General features: G+C 43.7%; 1 protein-coding gene across 3 annotated transcripts in view; it reads right to left on the bottom strand.

Annotated features, from left to right (window-relative positions):
• slc39a10 (solute carrier family 39 member 10) overlaps positions 1-15,073 on the bottom strand; it is a 72,308-nt gene extending 57,235 nt beyond the window's left edge. For 2 of the 3 annotated variants that reach the window (XM_064975740.1, XM_064975744.1), the window contains exon 1: positions 14,996-15,073. The gene's annotated coding sequence lies outside the window, so the exon portion shown is untranslated. The remainder of the gene's footprint in view (positions 1-14,995) is intronic. The other variant, XM_064975741.1, reaches the window with a different exon arrangement.
• Between the last annotated feature and the right edge of the window lie 7,843 nt (positions 15,074-22,916).

Genomic DNA, 22,916 nt, shown 5'->3' with positions numbered 1-22,916 from the left:
AGAGCACAGCGGCCTCCATCATTCTTAAAAGGAAGAAGTTTGGAACAACCAAGACCCTCCTAGAGCTGGCCACCCGGCCAAACTGAGCAATAGGGGGATGACCTATTGGCCTGAATGCCAAGCGTCACATATGGAGGAAACCTGGCACGATCCTTAAGGTGAAGCATGGTGGTGGCAGATCATGCTGTGGGGATATTTTCCAGCGGCAGGGCTTGGGAGACTTGTCAGGATTGAGGGAATGATGAACGTAGCAAAGTACCAAGATATGCGTGAAGAAAACCTGCTCCAGTTCGCTCAGGACCTCAGATTTGGACAAACAGGACAATTAACCCTAAACACACAGCCAAGTCAACGCAGGAGTGGTTTCTGGACAAGTCTCCGAAAGTCATTCAGCAGCCCAGTCAGAGCCCGGACTCTAACCCAATTGAACATTTTTGGAGGCATGAAAATAGCTGTGCAGTGACGCTCCCCATCCTACCCGACAGAGCTTGAGACAAACTCCAAATACAGGTGTGCCAAGCTTGTAGTATCATACCCAAGAGTCGAGGTGCTTCAAAGTACTGAGTAAACTGAAAACTTATGTAAATGTAAAAAAGTAGAAAGAATGTCTAAAAAAATAAACTGTTTATTTTTTTTTATCATTAAGCGGTATTGTCTGTCGATTGATTAAATAGTTTTTGTCCCATCAATTTTAGAATAAGGATGAAACATACAATTTGGGAAAATTCATGGGGTCTGAATACTTTTTGCACAAATCCACAGGCCTCCACATTCAAAGAACTAGCACAGTTTATTATCTGATGGTTATGCAAACACCTAAGCCTCATAGGCTTTGACTTATACACGACCTAGGCTTATACAACATGGTCCAATAACTAGCAGTCGAGTGAAAATTATCAGAGGGCCTGGCAGAAGCAGCGGTGCATTCCTGGCGTGCAGACAGTCAAGGCTTTTTCTCTATTGCTGATCTTTAGACACGAGGCGGTGGGAGAGGAGATGGGAGCCCTTAAGCCGCGTCATATGACTCTCACACGGCTACAGCTTCCTCCTCATCTCAGTCTCTGTGTGAGAGACAAATTGAATTTTGTCACATGCTTCGTAAAAATAATAAAAACAATGGGTGTAGACTAACAGTGAACTGCTTACTTAATTACTGGCGCTTCCCACCAATGCAGAAGAAAACAAAAATAACTAGAAAAATATTAACATGCGGAACAAATACACAAGTAACGATAACTTAGGTATACACACACACACACGGTACCAGTACGAGGTAGATCTGTACATATAGGTAAGGATCTATTTACTAGGCAACAGGATAGATAATAAACAATAGTAGTAGCAGCAACATACAGTGGGGCAAAAAAGTATTTAGTCAGCCACCAATTGTACAAGTTCTCCCACTTAAGACAAGGCCTGTAAATTTCATTATAGGTACACTTCAACTATGACAGACAAAATGAGAAAAATCCAGAAAAAAAAAAAATCACATTGTGGGATTTGTAATTTATTTGCAACTTATGGTGGAAAATAATTTGGTCACCTACAAACAAGCAAAAATGTCTGGCTCTCACAGACCTGTAACAACTTTAAGAGGCTCCTCTGTCCTCCACTCGTTACCTGTATTAATGGCACCTGTTTGAACTTGTTATCAGTATAAAAAAAGACACCGGTCCACAACCTCAAACAGTCACACTCCAAACTCCACTATGACCAAGACCAAAGAGCTGTCAAAGGACACCAGAAAAAAAAAATTGTAGACCTGCACCAGGCTGGGAAGACTGAATCTGCAATAGGTAAGCAGCTTGGTTTGAAGAAATCAACTGCGGGAGCAATTATTAGGAAATGGAAGACATACAAGACCACTGATAATCTCCCTCGATCTCACCCCGTGGGGTCAAAATGATCACAAGAACGGTGAGCAAAAATCCCAGAACCACACGGGGGTGACCTAGTCATTTACCTGCAGAGAGCTGGGACCAAAGTAACAAAGCCTAACATCAGTAACACACTACGCTGCCAGGGACTCAAATCCTGCAGTGCCAGACGTGTCCCCCTGCTTAAGCCAGTACATGTCCAGGCCCGTCTGAAGTCTGCTATAGAGAATTTGGATGATCAAGAAGAAGATTGGAAGAATGTCATATGGTCAGATGAAACCAAAATATGGTCAGATGAAACCAAAATATAACTTTTTGGTAAAAACTCAACTCTTCGTGTTTGGAGGACAAAGAATGCTGAGTTGCATCCAAAGAACACCATACCTACTATGAAGCATGGGGGTGGAAACATCATGCTTTGGGGCTGTTTTTCTGCGAAGGTACCAGGACGACTGATCCGTGTAAAGGAAAGAATGAATGGGGCCATGTATCGTGAGATTTTGAGTGAAAACCTCCTTCCATCAGCAAGGGCATTGAAGATGAAACGTGGCTGGGTCTTTCAGCATGACAATGATCCGAAACACACCGCCCGGGCAACGAAGGAGTGGCTTCGTAAGAAGTATTTCAAGGTCCTGAAGTGGCCTAGCCAGTCTCCAGATCTCAACCCCATAAAAAATCTTTGGAGGGAGTTGAAAGTCCATGTTGCCAAGCAACAGCCCCAAAACGTCACTGCTCTAGAGGAGATCTGCATGGAGGAATGGGCCAAAATACCAGCAACAGTGTGTGAAAACCTTGTGAAGACTTACGGAAAACGTTTGACCTCTGTTGGCAATGACAAAGGGTATATAACAAAGTATTGAGATACATATTTGGTCAATAACAAAAGTTTATTTTCCACCATAATTTGCAAATAAATTCATTAAAAATTCTACAATGTGATTTTCTGGATTTTCTCTCATTTTGTCTGTGTAGTTAACCTATGATGAAAATTACAGGCCTCTCATCTTTAAGTGGGAGAACTTGCACAATTGGTGGCTGACTAAATACTTTTTCCCCCACTGTATGTGAGGAGTCAAAAGAGTTGGGGCAAAAATTGTCATAGAAGGTGGTTACCTATATAACTAATAGCTACCGGACTAACTATTTAGCAGTCTTACGGTTTGAGAGTATAAATTGTTCAGGGTCCTGTTGGTTCCAGACTAACTGCACCGGTACCGCTTGCCGTGCGTTATCAGGGATAACGGTCTATGATTTAAGTGGCTGGAGTCTGAACATCTTTGGGCCTTCCTCTGGCACCGCCTGGTACAGAGGTCCTGAAGTGCAGGGAGCTTGGACCCGGTGATGTAATGGGCTGTACGCACTACCCTTGCGGTCAGATCCAAGCAGTTGCCATACCAAGCGGTGATTCAGCCAGTCAAGATGCTCTCAATGGTGCAGCTGAAGAACTTTGAGGACGTAAGGGCACATGCCGACTCTTTTCAGACTCCTGAGGGGGAAAGGGCTTTGTTGTACCTTCACGACAGCGTTGGTGTGGGCCATGATAATTCCTTAACGATGTGGACACGGGGGAACTTGAAGTGCTCGATCCCCTTCACCGTGTGTGTACGAAACATGTCCAGGTCTGTTGTTGCATTTCTGCAGACAGTACTGTGTGGGGGGGGTGAAGTCAGGACAAGGGTAGTGCCCCGTCACTGAATCATGCACCTGGTTAGCTCTCACTACATCTCAGCCTTCATAAGATGTAGATTCACAGTTTACATTTTACAAATGTCCACTTTGGCAGACTGACATGCCATGTAGTCAAACTGAATTGAACACAGACCACAACAATAGAAAATAAACTCCTATAAAAGTAGAGACTAAGAAATGTTTTGGGTTTTAACTTGGCTACTTTTATACTGTATATCTGACTGGTTTGTGAGCCAGACTTTACAGAGCAGAAAGGGCAACTGGTATAGTACTTAGCATTCAGACCCCTTGAATTTACACAGTTAATTTACAGCATCATTCTAAAATGGTTTAAAAACATTTTTTTTTTTAAATCCTCATTAATCTACAATACCCAATAATGGCAAAGCGAAAACAGATTTAGAAATGTTTTGCAAATGTATTAGTTAAAAACATACACTAGCGTTCAAATGCAAATTAAAAATCGATCAAAATACAGTGTTGATAGACATTGTTAATGTCTATTGTAGCTGGAAACAGTTGATTTTTTTTCATGGAATATCTACACAGGCGTACAGAGGCCCATTACCAGCAACCATCACTCCTGTATTCCACTGGCATGTTGTGTTAGCCAATTCAAATGTATTATTTTAAAAGGCTAATTGATCATTAGAAAACCCTTTTGCAATTATGTCAGCACAGCTCAAAACTGTTGTGCTAATTGAAGCAATAGGCATTTGTGGGTGTGATTACAGGCTCAAAATGGCCAGAAACAAAGTCTATTCTTGTTCCGAGAAATGAAGACTTCACATGGGAGAAATTGCCAGAAGAAAGTACTTTGATTCTGGCCATTTTGAGCCTGTAATCAAACCCAAATGCTGATGCTCCAGATACTCAATTAGTTTAAAGGCGGCAAGTTGTATTGCTTCTTTAATCAGGATAACAGTTTTCAGCTGTGCGAACATAATTGCAAAAGAGTTTAATGATCAATTAGCTAATACAAATGTAAAAGGCTAACACAACGTGCCACTGGAACACAGAAGTGATGGTTGCTGATATTGGGCCTCTGTACGCCTGTCTAGATATTCCAGTTTTTTTTTAAAGCCTTTCCAGCTACAATAATCATTTATAGCATTAACAATGTCTACACTGCATTTCTGAACAATTTGATGTTATTTTAAAATGGACAAAAAGTGATTCTTTCACAAACAAGGACATTTCTAATTGACCAAAACTTTTGAACGGTAGTGTAGGTATTCAGACCTCTCAGACTCTAAATTGAGATCAGGAGTATCCTGTTTCCTCTGATCATGCTTGATGTTTCTACAACTTTACCTGTGGTAAATTCAATTGATTGGACAGGATTTGGAAAGTCACACCTGTCTATATAAGGTCCCACAGTTGACAGTGCACGTCAGAGCAAAAACCAAGCCATGAGGTCGAATGAATTGAACGTAGAGCTCTGAGACAGGATTTTGTCGCGGCACAGATCTGGGGATGGGTACCAAAACATTTCTGCAGCATTGAAGGTCCCCAGGAACACAGCTGCCTCCATCATTCTTAAAATGGAATACGTTTGGAACCACCAAGACTCTTTCTAGAGCTGGCTGCCCGGCCAAACTGAGAAATCGGGGGAGAAGGGCCATGGTCAGGGAGGTGACCAAGAACCCGATGGTCACTGACAGATCTCCAGAGTTCCTATGTGAAGATGGGAGGAACTTTCAGAAAGACAAACACCCTGCAGCACTCCACCAATCAGGCCTTCATGATAGAGGGGCCAAACGAAGGTGATTCCTCAGTAAAAAAAGGCACGACAGCCCGCTTAGTTTGCCAAAAGGCACCTAAAGGACTCGGACCATAAGAAACAAGATTCTCTGGTCTGATTAAACCAAGATTGAAGTCTTTGGCCTGAATGCCAAGCATCACATCTGGAGGAACCCTGGCACCATCTTACAGTGAAGCATGGTGGTAGCAGCAGCATGCTGTGGGGATGTTTTCAGCCGCAGGGCCTGGGATACTAGTCAGGATCGAGGGAAAGATGAACAGAGCAAAGTACAGAGATCCTTGATGAAAACCTGCTCCAGAACACTTAGGACCTCTGACTGGGGCGAAGGTTCACCTTCCAATAGGACAACAACCCTAAGCACACAGCCAAGACAATGCAGGAGTGGATTCTGGACAAGTCTCTGAATGTCCTTGAGTGGCCCAGCCAGAGCTCGGACTTGAACCTGATCGAGCATCTCTGGAAAGACCTGAAAATAGCTGTGCAACGACACTTCCCATCCAACCTGGGAGCTTGAGAGGATCTGAAGAGGAGATCGGGAAAAACTCCAAAGACCGGTGTGCCAAGCTTGTAGTGTCATACCCAAGAAGACTCAAGGCTGTAATTTTCTTCATAAATTTGCAAACATTAAAAAACTTATGGGGTATTGTGTGTAGATTGAGGGGGGGAAACTATTTCATCCATTTTGGAATAAGGCTGTAACATAAGAAAATGGAAAATTCAAGGGGTATGAATACTTTACGAATGCACTGTACACTGGAGAAGCAACAAATTTGTTCAACATTGACATGTTCACTTATCAACTGCATTTGGTCACATGGATAGCTAGTTTTTCCACTCACTCAGGATAGAGCACAGTAATGCATGTCCATTCACAACCAATCCATCCAGTTAGAATAACGGCAATGACCCTTGGTTACTTTAACAAGGGGTGGATGGACTCAGGCTCCCAGCGTGAGTCCCACCGTAAGCTGGTGCAGATCAGCATGAGATCTTTAAAACTGAACGTATGTGTGATGCTGACGTGCTACAGGCTGGGGACGAGTTAACCGCAGGATGAGAGGGACGGACCGAGGCTACGCCTGCAACCAGGTAAAAACTTATTAGCAAACAATGTCAAAACAGGGACAACTGAAACCTAAACAGCACTTGGGGAGGGCTCAAAAAGGTACAGCTTACCTTTATCTCAAGACCTAGAGGAACAAAAGAAGGAAGCCTCTCACACCCAATGCTCTTCTGGGTTACTATTGGAACTGGTTGGCTGTTTTAAAGTCTTTAAATCAGTTGACGTAGGCTAACTAGTTTGTGTGTGGGACGTGGTGTACAAAGGGAGGGGACAGTGTGTGTGCATGTCTTGGAGATGGGATCAGAGTTAATGAACCAGACATTTTCTGGAAGGGGTGGGGGTCCAGATGATTTGTGCGTGCGTATACAGACTGAGCAAGAAGCCAGAGTCTAGTGAGTTACGCAAGAGGGCCTCTCGTTGGGGGCCTAGGTTAGTGCACAGCCAGCACTGCACTTTCATGAATGCCCATGCGGTAGCCTACAGTTCGTAAAACAGGCAATTTCCATTTATTTGGTTACGTTAATTTCTTGCATGTGCTAATTACATTAGTTTACCATTTCATTCTCAGAGTGGAAACTTTTTACAGAATTCAAAACTGGCTACACTTGAGAAAAAAAAAAGTATTGGTTTATTTCATAGGCTCACATCATTTATGCGCTCCATGTGAGCAATGCACATGCATCTGGTTTCTCTGCCCTGTTAATGTTGACAGAGTGCGCACCTGGGCACGCATAGAAGTACCTGGCCTGCTTCTTGCAAATGTCAAATCTAGGAAAGTGCCCAGCCGGGCTTCTGTCATTTTTTCTTCACCTCAGACATTAAGTCAGCAAATATTTATTTTTTAACAAAATGTTATCCTTTCAAAAATATAATAGTTCCTTACAGTATTTCAAAAATTTTTCCAGCACTCTCCCCCTCAATCAGTGGCACTGATAAATAGCCTTCACACAACTTGTCCATAGCCTATTTGTTTATATTTGAAGGATTGCCAAGTTTATCTTCATACTCATCACCTTCATACTTCCAATTTCATATAATCTACTTCAAAAGAACCTATGTAATCATAATAAAAATACATTTTTAAGAAACCTTTAATGAATGGAGGAATGTTTGCTCATCTGACATACACTGTTGGTGTTGATTTATGGGCGCTTTTACGAGGGTGTGCTTGTTTGAGTTTGCCGATTCTCTCTTCAGGCCCATTTTTGTCCATTAACCTGTTACATCTATGGGGGCGCTATTTCATTATTGGATAAAAAAAAAAGTGCCCGTTTTAAGCGCAATATTTTGTCAAAAAGATGCTCGACTATGCATATAATTGACAGCTTTGGAAAGAAAACACTGACGTTTCCAAAACTGCAAAGATATTGTCTGTGAGTGCCCCAGAATTGATGCTACAGGCGTAACCAAGATGAAACTTCAAACAGGAAATGAGCAAGATTTTTTAGGCTCTGTTTTTCATTGTTTCCTTATATGGCTGTGAATACGCAAGGAATGAGCCTGCCCGATCTATCGTTTCCCCAAGGTGTCTGCAGCATTGTGACGTATTTGTAGGCATATCATTGGAAGATTGACCATAAGAGACTACATTTGCCAGGTGTCCGCCCGGTGTCCTCTGTCAAAATTGGTGCGTCATCTTCAACTGCGCGTCTTTTTCCAAGCGATTCAGAGGAGAAAGTAGACATCCACAAACGATATATCAATGAAGAGATGTGAAAAACACCTTGAGGATTGATTCTAAACAACGTTTGCCGTGTTTCAGTCGATATTATGGAGTTAAGTTGGAAAAAAGTTCGCCGCTTTGATGACTGAATTTTAGTTTTTTTTTTGGTACCCAAACGTGATGTACAAAACGGGGCGATTTCTCCTACACAAAGAATCTTTCAGGAAAAACTGAACATTTGCTATGTAACTGAGAGTCTCCTCATTGAAAACATCTGAAGTTCTTCAAAGGTAAATGATTTTATTTGAATCCTTTTCTGGTTTTTGTGAAAAATGTTGCTGGCTGAATTCTAGGCTTATAGCTATGCTAGCTATCAATACTCTTACACAAATGCTTGTTTAGCTATGGTTGAAAAGCATATTTTGAAAATCTGAGATGAGTGTTGTTAACAAAAGTCTAAGCTTGAGAGCAAATATGTTTATTTCATTTCATTTGCGATTTTCATGAATAGTTAACGTTGAGTTATGCTAATGAGCTTGAGGCTATAAATAGGATCCCGGATCCGGGATTGCTCGACGCAAGAAGTTAAGAAAGTTTCCTAAGTAGCCTGTCTGGACACAAATCGCTTTAATAAGAATCAAAAACGGTCCTGGTCATGATTTAAGCTACATTTTAATGAGAAATAAGGTGTCCTGCCTTTGAAGAAAATTCACTATATATGGACTGAAAGTATGTGGACATCTGCTCAATGAACATCTCATTCCAAAATCATGGGCTTTAATATGGAGTTGGTCCACCCTTTGCCGCTATAAACAACCTCCACTCTTCTGGGAAGGCTTTCAAGTAGATGTTGGAATGTTGCAGTCGGGGACTTGCTTCAACCACAAGAGCATTAGGGAGGTCAGGCAATGAATTCTCTTGGAAGTACAGAATCATCTAGAATATCATTATATGCTGTAGCGTTAAGATTTCCTTTCACTGGAACTAAGGGGCCAAGCCCGAACAATGAAAAACAGCCCAGGACCAGTATTCCTCTTCTGGCACTATGTAGTCGGGCAGGTAGCATTCTCCTGGCATCCGCCAAACCCAGAATCATCCGTCAGTCTGCCAGATGGCAAAGCGTAAATCATTCAGAGAACAAATTTCCACTTCTCCAGAGTCCAATGTCAACAAGCTTTACAGCTCCCCAGCCAACGATTGGCATTGCGCATGATGATCTTATGATTGTGCCGCTGCTCAGCAATGGAAAGCCATTTCATGAAGCTCCTGACAAACAGTTATTGCGCTGACATTGCGTCCAAAGGCAGTTTAGAACTCTGTGTTGCAAATGACAATTTTTACACGAGTCGGCAGTCCTGTTCTGTGAGTTTGTTGATCCTTGATGATGTTTCCACTTCACAATAACAGCACTTACAGTTGACCGGGGCATCGCTAGCAGGGAAGAGATGACTACATTTTCTACACCTGTCAGCAACAGTTGTGGCAGAAAAAGCTAAGTCTAATTTGAAGGTGTCCACATACACTTTATGTACACAAAAGTATGTAAATGCCACGGTTGTCGAAAGACCGTGGCAGCAGCAGGGTTTGTGATGTTATGCAAATATTTTGAAGTGGGAGAAAACCCTCCAAACTTCATTTGAATGGTTTTGTGGGTCGAAATAGGATTAATATTATATATCTAAACACACACACAGTACCAGTCAAAAGTTTGGACACCTACCCAGTCTAGGGTTTTTCTTTAGTTCAACATTGTAGAATAATAGCGAAGACGTCAAAACTATGAAATCAACCAGCTTCATGAGGTAGACACCTGGAATGCATTTCAATTAACCAGGTGTATTGTTAAAAAGTTAATTTGTGGAATTTCTTTCCTTCTTAATGCATTGGAGCCAGTTGTGTTGTGACATGGTAGGGGTGGTATACAGACGATACCCCTATTTGGTTAAAGACCAAGTCCATATTACGGCAAGAGTTAACATAAGCAAAGAGAAACGACAGGCCATCATTACTTTAAAAAGACATGAAGGTCAGTCAATGTGGAAAATTAACAACCAAGTTTTTTCAATTGCAGTTGCAAAAAACATCAAGCACTATGATGAAACTGGCTCTCATGAGGACCACCACAGGAAAGGAAGACCCAGAGTACCTCTGTTGTTCAGAGACTGCATGAATCAGGCCTTCGTAGTCTAACTGCTGCAAAGAAACCACAACTAAGTGACACCAGTAAGAAGAGACTTGCTTGGGCCAAGTGGAAATCTGTCCTTTGGTCTGATGAGTCCAGATTTCGGGGTTCCAACCACTGTCTTTGTGAGACACAGAAGGTGAAAGGATGATCTCCACGTGTACATTTCCCACCGTGAAGCACGGAGGTGGTGGTGTGATGGTGCTTTGCTGGTGACACGGTCTGTGATTTATTTAGAAGTCAAGGCACACTTAACTAGCATGCCTACCACAGCATTCTGTAGCTATACGCCATCCCATCTGGTTTGCGCTTAATGGGACTATCATTTCTTTTTCAACAGGACAATGACCCAAAACACACCATCTCCAGGCTGTGTAAGGGCTATTTGACCAAGAAGGAGAGTTATCCCAACCCATCTCAATTGGGTTGGGATAAGTTGGACCACAGAGTGAAGAAAAAGCAGCCAACAAGTGCTCATTCTATGTGGGAACTCCTTCAAGCCTGCCGGAAAAGCATTCCAAATAAGCTGGTTGAGAGAATACCAAGAGTTTGCAAAGCTGTCAAGGGAAAGGGTGGCTACTTTGAAGAATCTAAAATATATTCTGATTTGTTTAACACTTTTTTGGTTACTACACTATTTAATAGTTGAGGTCTTCACTATTATTCTACAATATAGAAAATAGTAAAAATAAAGAACCCTTGAATGAGTAAGTGTCCAAATGTTTGACCTGTACCGTATATATGCAGAAAATAGGATCTGTGTATCTATATCTATATCTATATAAAAAGATATACAGAAAAGCCAACAGACAAGGTAGGCATATAGATATCTTCATTTTGACTGTTAATATTGTGTGTCAATACTAAAATGCAACAGATCCTCTCCAACCTGGCATTTCTTGATATTTATAAGTAATAACCTGAATAATAATGAAATGTCATGATAATAATGCAGTGGAATGGCTTGTTTCAGATAGGTTTTTACTAAGGAAGCATAAAAAAGTCAAATACACTGGCCCAATATGATATCCACATTATACACAGCCTACACATAGATATTTCCCCCTATATAATCCCTCAGACATACTAAAAGAGGAAGGAAATTATGTTTACAAGCAATGATTAACATTAGAGCTGCTGCTTGTGCACTTTACAATACTTTGTCCAGCTGCACCTGATTTGCAGTGTTACAGTAATTCTGAATAAGGCTACTCTAAAACTGAACCTGACATCACTTCTGCCATTAATTCTACTGCATCTAGTTACCAGGCCGGTCAGTGTACATGCGTGTTTGCCACTGTTGAAGGAAATTTGCATTCAGCTGTAAGAAGTACAATTCAGACACGGCACAAAATGCAAGTTATGAAAGTCATAATATATATTCATGTTATATAGGGCTAGGTAAAAAGTTGCTGTTAATAACAAAAACATTGGCCTAGAAACGGTGGAAATGTTTGCCAATACCCCACCTTGTCATTACATAGGGCTAAGCTTGTGGGATTTCCAAATCCACACAAAAATAATGTGCGGAGTGTCAAGAAAATATGTATTACGCAACCATTAATCATGGACCCTCCATGTACAGTGCAAGCACCTGACATGCTTAGGACGACTCTGGCTAGATCACCACCCGGCCGGGTAAAGTTAAGTAAGCACAAAATGTAAATGTATTTTGAAACAAAATAGACCATTCTACTTCAACAATTTAAGGCAGTATGTATCTTGAAGCATTTTCTAAGCTATAGGACAAATGAACAGAACATTCTGGGTACCATTCGTATGAAATACATTAGTCAGTAGCATCAATAGCATAAATATGTTAATTCACAAATAACCACAGAAGTTGCAAAACTACTGGAATTTCCCATAATGCATAGTTCATGGGAGGGTACGGAAGGCTTATCGGCTTCCAAGGTTTAAGACTTTAGAAGACATATTCCTACAAACTACTGAAATTTCAACATAATGGCTTTCATTGAAATTTAACTACATCTGTATGGTAGCCTTAACCTGATCGAAAGGTATATCTCCTTATGTAGATAATAGTAATGCACATATAGCTTTGCTTTTAAAGGCATAGTGGAGTCAAAAATGTGATTTAATGTTGTTCTATATACACACTGAGTGTACATAACATTGGGAATACATTGGAAACTAAATAATAGTATTTAGTGGCAACTCCTTGTGCCCCCAGAACAGCCTCAATTTCATCAGCGCATGGACTCTACAAGGTGTCAAAAAATCCTTGCACAAGGATGCTTTGCACATGTTGACTCCAATGCTTCCCACAGTTGTGCCAAATTTGCTGGATGTCCTATAGGTGGTGGACCATTCCTGATAAACGTGGAAAACTTTTGAATGTGAAAAGCCCAGCAGTGTTGCAGTCCTTGACGCAAACCGGTGTGCCTGGCACCTACTACCATACCCCGCACTGAAATATTTTGTCTTGCCCACTCACCCTCGGAATGTCACACATACACAATCCATGTCTTTTGTCTCAAGGCTTGAAAATCATTTAACCCGTTTCTTACCCTTCATCTACAATGATTGAAGTGGATTTAACAGGTGACAGCAATAAGGGATCATAGCTTTTACCTGGTCAGTTGATGTCATGGAAAGAGCAGGTGTTCCTAATGTTTTGTACACTCAAGTATATTTCCACACTACGAGGTTGGAAAACAAAATACAATGAAATTGAAATGGCATTATCATCACCATTTTCACAATGTAAGAGCAGATTGAAAAGACTGCCTGACATTTCTGACAGTTTTGGTCTTCCATGGTGTTGTTGCCATGCTGTAAATAAGTTAGACCAATTAGAGAGTTCCAAACAGCTTGGCCAATAACAGCTCATTTTCAGTTTACCCAAACCCACGTAAACCAACAACCCTAGCAAAATTGTTCATTGCTAAGAAGCAGTGTCTGTATGACCATTTTAATTTCAAACAATCACAGTAAGAGACTTAATTGTTACATGTTCAGTTAAATGTGGGGTATTGAGTGTGACCTTGTAACAGACTTAAATAACCACTAGACCTGTGTCTATGGTTCTAATGGTTCAACTTAGGAACACTCATTAAAAAAAATGTGGCCTGTAGAATGAATGTGGGATTTCAACTTGAGCAACAGCGCAGCAAGAAAAAAAGTTAATCAGATAATACATTGAATAACAGATGATTATGCAGATGGGGCGACAGGTAGCCTAGTGGTTAGAGCATTGGACTAGTAACCGAAAGGTTGCAAGATCAAATCCCTGAGCTGACAAGGTGTAAAAAATATATAAAGTGTTCTGTCCCTGAACAAGGTAGTTACCCCACTGTTCCTAGGCCATCATTGAAAATAAGAATGTGTTCTTAACAGACTTGCCTAGTAAAATAAAATGTACATCTGTATTGTTGATTCAAGTTCAGTGCACTGAAGCAGTTCTTACATTTGAGGGGTGTGCATCATGAACAAAGTAATTGTTATCATTTTTCTTAGTCTGAAAACCGTTAGGACTTGCACAGCCTCTGCTACAGAAAAAGTTAGTCTTGTATCTGTGGTAGCACCTTTACAATGCTCATCTCTAGACCATCCCGACCTATTTTACCTGTGCTACATATTTTTATTAGAAATGTGCACCTTTAGCGGGTACACACAAATTAACCATCGTGAGTAAGGAAACAAATAGTTTAAACCCTACTTAATCTATGCCAAAGTACGGATTCGAATGAGGTCATTGCCAAACAAAATTAAGAAAAGTATGTGTGCCATAATTTATCCCATCATTGTGCCGCGGTTCAGAAAAAGGCTGTGAGCCAATGCAGTGGTCTAGATGCAAGGCAAACATTGATTCAGTGCCTGTCTACCAGGCCCAATACTTACCTGCAGTTATAGTTCGTAGATACTATTGTAATTTCTCACCAAATGAGCTACATTTAATAAATTAGGCTGCCAGCCAAATAACTATCGCGCATACTGAATCACAACACAGGCTTATGACACACTAGCGTAGCTACTTTAACAAGGACTGATTTACCTACCAACAAATTATTCGACATTTAATTTAACGGAAATGTTATCGTTCGGACAAGCACAGCCGTACACATGGACTGCATAACGTTAGACAAGCCACCAACGTACGTTGCTAGTTTACGTTAGTTGCCGTTTTAGTTTCTCGGCTTCCCATCGTAGGTCGGTTAAAGTTTGAAACGTAGTTTGTGGTGGTTAGTTAACCAGCTATTTGCGTTAATCTCCCACGCGGAACCAGTTAGGCCGGTAAAATAGCTAGCTAACATTAGCTATGGCATTAGCTATGGTGCACCACGCGTAGTCTGGTCCCTGCAATGGCTGCATGCAACACAGCGTGCCCAAGTTAGCTTGCTGTTAAATATTTTTACAAGACGTAGCTAGCTAGCTACTTTCACAATATGTTGCTACTCATACCGTAGTGGCACTGGGTAAATTAATGCACCTAGTTGACAAAGTTAGCTAGCTAGCAAGCTAGCCATTTTAGTTTCAAGACGTCAAAGTACTACAATAGGCAAAATTCCAAATAGCTAACTAAGGTTAGCTAGCAGACAACGCACAGGAAATGTGCTAGCTAACGTTAGCCATTTAAACAAAGCTGGGCGTTTAAGACTTCTGCTACGTTATTTAATTTAACAGATAAATGAATGTAGCTAGCCAACTAGCTACATCTGCATGTTGTAGCAAATTCTGTCCGGTTCCATGTTGTGGGAGTGAAAGAAAACAAATGTTTTTTTTATATAGTTACCTCACTCGAGTGCCGTGTGCATCTCCTCTCAGCTCCGTACTCAAAAAAAAAAGCAACCCGTTCACTGAGCAGCAACGCACAAACAGCCAATGAGTTTCCAAGGGGGCCTGCTTCCCACGACAATCAAGAGGGCCTTTTCGGTACTGCAGTTTACAGGCCTAGAAAGACAATTCTTATAGACCGCCCGAAAGAGAAGTCACGTTTTTTAATTCCAAATAAGACACTTTAGTCATCAACTTTGTGAACAAAACATCAATTGAATTATTCAAGTAATTGTCTCGGAGGCAGGTTTTATCCCATCATTCACAGACTAAGTTATTAACATTTTAGATTCCATGCTTTGAAGTTGCGATCTTCTGTCACATGAACACGCTGAAGGGAAATCATTCACGCGTTCTCGTGCTGGGGGATTCTTTGCACCTGTTGAACATTGGCAGAAGAATAGAAAGCAATAGGAAGAGAAGCAGCAAAAACCTGAATGTACTGTCATGTTCAGCTTTCAACTTCACCAAACATGCTAAGCAGTCAAAAATCTACACACAAATTTGTGATCGCATTTTTTGTATGAATGTTGTCATGCATCTGTTTTAAGATCGATGGGTGATTTGTGTTAGCTTGCTTTAGCACCTTGACAAGGCATCTTGAAAACGCTCATGGTTGTTTTGCTTGTAATATGTGCTATTGTAGTTATAAACACAATGCTTGATAAGATAATTATGACATTATCTAAGTGACTGTTCAAATGCTGTCAATAAGCAACCAAACAGGCGGCATAACTGGTGGTGGCACAGCTGTCTGTGTGGGTCGCTACACAGACCCCCCACCACAAAGTCCCTCGTCCCTGAGAGAACAAACAAAGTCTCTGAAGCAACCCGGAGGTCTCCTTTGCCTGCATGGCCGCGATTGTCGCAGTGTGGCCAGATGTGAAACGGGGCACAGTCTGTGGCAGGGGGCTGCCCCTCTGGTGCCCAGGGGATGAAGACAGGGATATGGGGGACAAGGATGCGGGAACGGGGAACCACGCTGTGGAACACAGGGAGGGAGACTGTTGTCTGGAGCCTTGTCAGTGGTGCCTGGGGGTGGGTGCCTGGAGAATGTCATTGCCAGAGAGGGGAATTGTGGGGGTCCCTGGGGTTTGGGGAGAAGAGGCCCCTCTGTATGGGGCAAACCTGTCCCGGTGCAGTGCCACCTTTCTCCTCCTGGGAGAATGCTGCACCCGGTAAACAACCTCCCCTACCTTCTCCGGGATGCTGCAGGGCCCCAACCAGTGGCTGTCCAACTTGGGGCGTCTGCCTTTCTTTCTTAGGGGGCTATAGACCCAGACCAGCTCCCCAGCCACAAAGTGCCTTCCCCGGGTGTGCACGTCATAGTTCCTCTTTTGCCTCACACCTGCATTCACCAGCTGCTCTCTGGAAGGAGAAAGGAGCTCCCGCCGGGTGAAACAGTAGCGGCGCTCATGTTTGTCAAATGTTTTGCTGAAGTACGCCACCACTCTCTCCCCCTCTGGCCCCAACTGGGTCAGCACCCCACCCATGCCCACATTGCTCGCGACTGTGTCCAGGATAAAGGGCAAGGTAATGGCACGGTGGCCTCGATCACCTTTGAGGCTGTTGAAGGCCTTCTCACACTCCGCTGTCCAAGTGAAGGCCTTGTCCTTCAGCAGCAGGCGATTCAAGGGAACAGCAACGCTTGAGAAGAACCGTACAAACCTCCTGTAGTACCAGGCCAGGCCCAGGAAGCTCTTCAGCTGATGCTGGTCAGTGGGGGTGGGCCAGTCTTGGATAGCCCCCACCTTGTCCTCTATGGTGCTGGTACCCTCCTTCCCCACTCGGTGGCACAAGAAGGACACCTCTCTCCTCATGAAGTGGCACTTCTTGGGGTGAAGCTTCAGGCCTGCGGCAGCCACCCTCTCCAGCACACGCCGTAGCGCCCCCATGGCTGACTGGAAGGAGCTGCCGTGGGCCAGGATGTCGTCAAGGTATACCAGACACTGCTGTTGGGGGATGCCATCCAGAACCCTGTCCATCAAACGCTCAAAAGTAGCTGGAGCGTTGCACATGCCAAAGCACAGGACCTTGAACTACCCGTGTCCTCTCTTAGTGGAGAACGCAGTTTTGGCTCTGGCCTCTGGGGAGAGGGGCACCTGCCAGTAGCCACTGCGGAGGTCTGGTGAGGAGAACCAAGAGGACCCCCTAACCAGTTCCATCAACTCACCCCGTACCACGTATCGATATGAGTTCTTCCTGGTTACCTCATTCAGCTGCCTGTAGTCCGCACAGAACCTCCGCTTGCCCCCCTTCTTAGGAACCATGACGACAGGGGCTGCCTGAGGACTTGATGAAGTCTGCCCGCTGCATCTCCAACACAACCTTGTCTGCCGGCTGCTGGCGTGCCGCCGGGATACGACGGGGACGCATCTTGATGGGCCGAGCATCACCTGTGTCGATCTCATGCTGCACCAGATGAGTCTGACCCACCACTTCCTCACTCAGTGCAAAGCTGTCTTTGAGTTCAAACAGCAACTGCCACAACTGTTTCTGCTGCTCAGGTTCAAGACCAACACAGTTCCTCCCTCATATCTCCCTCACTGCAGACAATGTCCTCTCCTCTCCCATCTGGGTAGCTGGGCTGGGGGGAAAAGTCACACACATATGTGGGGGAGGCAGGGCAGCCATTAATCTCTGCTGCTTTAACTGTTGGAGTAAAGGGGTTGTTGTGTGAATGTCACATTAGGAGGGGCATGGTGACTGCCAGCCCTCCCTGGGGGACATTGGGCAATCCCGGCGCAGATAGCCTGGCTGGCTACACACCCAGCAGACCCCCGGGACCAGGGTGTGTGTTTCGTCCTGCCTATAGCGACACAGCACAAATTAGTTCAGTCATTTCAGCCGCCCATGCAGGTTTTTCTGGCTCTGGGCTGCTCTGCCCAGTGGGTCTGTCTCCCTGCACCCCAACCGAAGCCCCAGCCCACACAAGCTCCCTCTCCAAAGCCATCTCCGAGGCTATCTGCAGTGACTCAGGATGAGCCAGCTGGTCTGTATGCGCAGCTCCGTAGGAGAGAGCACCTGTATCTACTGGTCCCGTGCTAGCTCGCTCTGCATGGAGGGGGGCATGTGAGGATACGCCTGCCGAGAGAGGGCATTTTAAATCCCCATTCTCACGTACATAAGCGAGCCACGGTAGTCAGCTAGCTAGCTGGCTAACTTTTATCTATGTTTTTCTGACACCAATGTAATGGCTGGCTAGATCATAAAGGAAACATTGGCCAGAGGGTTGAGTTTACGATTTGTTAACAGGCTGTTTGGCTGTAGCTCACACCAAATGACTTAAAGGTACCCTATAAAACAACCGTGACATTCTCTTGTGAAGACCAGACGTAAGAGAGAGAACAATGGCTAAAAATGGTCTTAACTTACAATGCTCCATTCACCTACCAAACCACGCCATTCCACCAACCACCAGGATGCCCGGTGTTATGTTCTGTTAATTACTGATGTCCCCTGTAAGGATGGAGCACCCTTGGTCATACGCAGTGTTGTTCTATGTTATTCTGGTACTAACTAGTTTGAGTAATTGTGAAAGCTCCAGTTCAATTGCTTGTATTCAGTCTTTCTTATTACATAAATAAGTACTAAGTGTTAAGACACTACAATGGCGACGAGGATGATTACCTGCAGTGTGCATCACGAATACAGATGGAGTTCGTAGGAAGAGAGGAAGATTTTGACCCTGTAGCACAACAGCTAGCAAGCAGTGAAGATGAGGGGAGAGCTGACGAGAACGAGGCGGCAGATCAAAGACCCGTGGAGCCGGAGGTAAAGAGAATGGCTCGCATCGGGAAAATAGATGTGTTTGATGACACGCAAGAAAACTGGGCAACTTACATTGAACGGCTGGAACAGTACTTCATTGCAAACGACATTGCTGATAACAAAAGAGTACCAGCGTTGTTGAGTTTAATTGGCCCAAAAACATACGGTTTGCTAAGAGATCTGACTGCCCCTCTGAAGCCCTCAAATACAACATTCACAGAGATTGTGGAGATATTGCAAAATCACCTATCACCTAAACCAACCCTCATCGCGGAACGTTTTCGTTTCCACAAGAGAGATCAGAATGAGGGGGAGGGTGTTAGTACATATGTAGCAGTGTTGAAGAAACTGTCTGAACATTGCCAGTTGGGAGAGAACCTAAATGACACATTAAGAGATAGATTTGTTTGTGGACTGAAACATGAACACATTCATAAACGTTTGCTCACAGAATCAGAGCTCACGTATGCAAAGGCTGTTGAAATTGCTATGGCTATGGAAATCGCGACTAAAGATGCATTTGAGTTGCAAAGTAAAAGAAGTACTGATCTGTCACAAATTTCCCTGCACAAGTTTTCACGCAGTCGACAGCACCTCCGTGTGGCCGAAAAATGCAACAGGTGTGACAGAGATGGTCACAGAGCAGAGGACTGCCGTTTCAAAGACAAAATTTGTCACAAATGCAGTAGAAGGGGGCATATTCAAAGAGCATGCAAAGCAAAATTCAGTCACAACAGGAAAACTGAGAAAATTAAAGGGTCTGTGAATGCACTAGCAGAGAACAGTGGCAGTGATTCAGATGAACGATTAATTGGTACAATGGAGTTAAACACAGTGACTTCTCCCAGCAGTAGCATAATATGGGCGACACCAGATATCGAAGGCAAACCCCTCAAAATGGAGCTGGACACGGGATCTGCCGTGTCTATAATTTCCACTACTGTCTACAATGAGCACTTTAAGGCTATCAAGCTGAAGAACACAAATGTGTTGCTGAAGACATACTCAGGAGAGAGATTGAGCCCAATGGGGGCGTTGCAGGTCAGAGTGCATTATGGGGGGGCAAATACAGCAGTTACAGCTGTATGTGGTGCCTGGAACTGGCCCCCCATTATTTGGCAGGGAATGGCTTTCAAAAATAAAGCTGAATTGGTGTAACTTAAAAATGCTCCACACATTCCAGTCCAAAGAGAAAGGCACAGACCAAACACTGGAACACTTGCGAAAGAAATACAACACAGTTGTCAGTGATCAGATGGGAACAGTAAAAGGCTTCACAGCAAAACTTGTACTAAGAGATGACGCAACCCCAACATTCTGCAAAGCCAGATCTGTTCCATACTCCCTGAGACCAAAGGTGGAAGCGGAAATCGATCGCTTGCAGGATACAGGGATCCTGACGAAAGTGGACAGAAGCGAATGGGCCACACCCATAGTTCCTATTGTGAAGAAAGACGGGTCTGTTAGAATGTGTGGGGACTTCAAGGTAACTGTGAATTCAATGTTGCATGTGGACCAATACCCCCTACCACGTCTGGATGACATCTTTGCTGCACCAGCTGGTGGGAACACTTCAGTAAAATCGATCTGAAACAGGCTTACCTGCAGCTACTGGTTGAAGAGAGTTCCAAACAGTACCTGACAATAAACACACACAAAGGTCTATACAGGTATAACCGCCTGGTTTTTGGCATTGAGAAGCACTGGCACTAGTGTGGAGTGTCAAGAAATTCCACGCATACCTATATGGCAAGCGTTTCACACTGGTTACAGATCACCAGCCGTTGCTTTCCATTTTCAGTCCAAAAAAAGGCATTCCGGCAATGACAGCAGCCAGGTTACAGCAATATGCCCTGTTCCTTGCCAGTCATATGTATGACATTGAGTTTAAGCCGTCATCCCTCCACACAAATGCGGATGGATTAACCAGACTGCCGAGTACAAGAGAAAGACAAAGGAGGGTGGATGCAGTGGACTTGTTCCATACCGCTCAGCTCGAGGCCCTACCAGTCACAAGCACAGTTATCAAACAGGAGACAAGGAAAGATGTGACCTTGTCAAAAGTGTACACCTACACCATGTCAGGATGGCCAGCTACTGGCAGAAAGGAGCTGACTCCGTATTTCCAGCGGAGAAACGAAATTACAATGTACCAAGGATGTTTAATGTGGGGAATGAGAGTCATGATACCCCAGAAATGCCAACATCTAGTCTTGCAGCAACTACATGAAGGTCATGTTGGAATTGTCAAAATGAAGCTGCTCGCAAGGAGCCACTTCTGGTGGCCAGGTCTGGACCAACAGATAGAAAATATGGCAAAGAACTGTAGCGGATGTTTGGAAACCCTTCACATGCTTGCTCCTGTCCCAGTACACCCATGGGAATGGCCCGCAGCATCATGGCAGAGAATTCATGTGGACTACGCTGGTCCCTTTGAAAAGCACATGTTTCTGGTTATAGTTGATTCCCATTCCAAATGGCCAGAGGTGTTTTGCACTGACTCCTCCACCTCAGCTCAGACGATAGAGTGTCTCAGAACAACGTTTGCACGCTTCGTTTTGCCGCTGCAGCTGGTAAGTGACAACACGCAAGCTTTTGTAAGTGACGAGTTTACAAGATTCATGTCAGTAAATGGAATCAAACACTCAACCTCAGCTCTGTACCACCCTGCCACCAATGGGTTGGCAGGACGCTTTGTGCAAACCCTAAAGCAAGGACTCCGTGCAGCAAAACGAGACGAAGGGACTTTGCAAACAAAACTGGCCAAGTTCCTGGCCTCCTACCGAAACACCCCACATGCCACGACAAATGAAAGCCCAGCCACACTGATGTTCGGGAGGCCTCTCCGCACACAGCTGGACATCATGAAGCCAAACAGGCGTAATGAAGTGCTGAACAAACAAGCCAAGATGCTCTCCGGTGGCCGGGAGCGCCATCTCCAAACAGGACAGGAAGTGATGGTGCGAGACTACAGAAGAAGAGGGAAATGGACACAAACGGGACCCAGAACTTACCAGGTTCAAGATAGCCCAGACATAATGTGGCGGCGTCACATTAACCAAATGCATTCCACGGAAAACAGCACAACAATCGAGAGAGAACAGGCACAGAGAGCTCCTGAGAGTGACACACAGGGAACTGTAGAGGACGGTGGGTCAGTAAAGAGACCCCAGGCTGAAAGAAGGGAACGTGTTGATGAAGGTGCTGCTGTAGCAGAAGCTATACTGGAACAAGCACACACTGAGGATGTTCAGGAGCCTCCAGACAATCCGAGGCGCTACCCAGAACGAAGGCACCGTCCACCAGACAGACTAGACTTATAAACAAACAAACAAAAACGAACGGTTCAAGTTCAAATTAAAAGATGCAAAATAACTACAACAAGTTCTGGGAAATGTTTCAGTTGTGGTTCGGTAAAAGTAATTCTGATTGTATAAGAGAAGGAATGTTATGTTCTGTTAATTTCTGATGTCCCCTTTAAGGATGGAGCACCCTTGGTCATGCGCAGTGTTGTTCTATGTTATTCTGGTACTAACTAGTTTGAGTAAATGTGAAGCTCCAGTTCAATTGCTTGTAATTCAGAGTCTTTCTTATTACATAAATAAGTACTAAGTGTTAAGACACTACACCCGGCAGCAGAACTTTCCAGGCATTCCCGTGATTGACATATAGCAGGTTGATTGGCATGTTGGACCCCGTGAACACTGGGTACTGGTAAGTACAACACAACCAACTAATAGCATAACACAACACACAGCTGTCTGTGCGGGTTAGCCCACATAGTTAGCCCAAATTGAATGTCATTGATTTAGGAAAGCTATGTATCTATAGTTGGCTAGGTAAACACCATTACTATCTACACTAAACTAAAATATAAAAGCAACATGTTGGTACCGTGCTTCATGAGCTGGAAAATGAAATTGGAAACATTTTCCATACCAACAAAAAGCTTAACTCTCAAATGTAGTGAACAAATTTGTTTACCTCACTATTAGTGAGCATTTCTCCTTTGCCAAGATACTCCATCCACCTGACAGGTGTGAAATATCAAGAAGCTGATTAAACAGCATGATCATTACACAGGTGTACCTTGTGCTGGGGACAATAAA

The sequence above is a fragment of the Oncorhynchus masou genome, chromosome 10 (genome assembly GCF_036934945.1).
Source record: "Oncorhynchus masou masou isolate Uvic2021 chromosome 10, UVic_Omas_1.1, whole genome shotgun sequence".
NCBI lineage: Eukaryota > Metazoa > Chordata > Actinopteri > Salmoniformes > Salmonidae > Oncorhynchus > Oncorhynchus masou.
The sequence above is the reverse complement of the archived record's forward strand: the minus strand, read 5'-3'. Positions and strand labels throughout refer to the sequence as shown.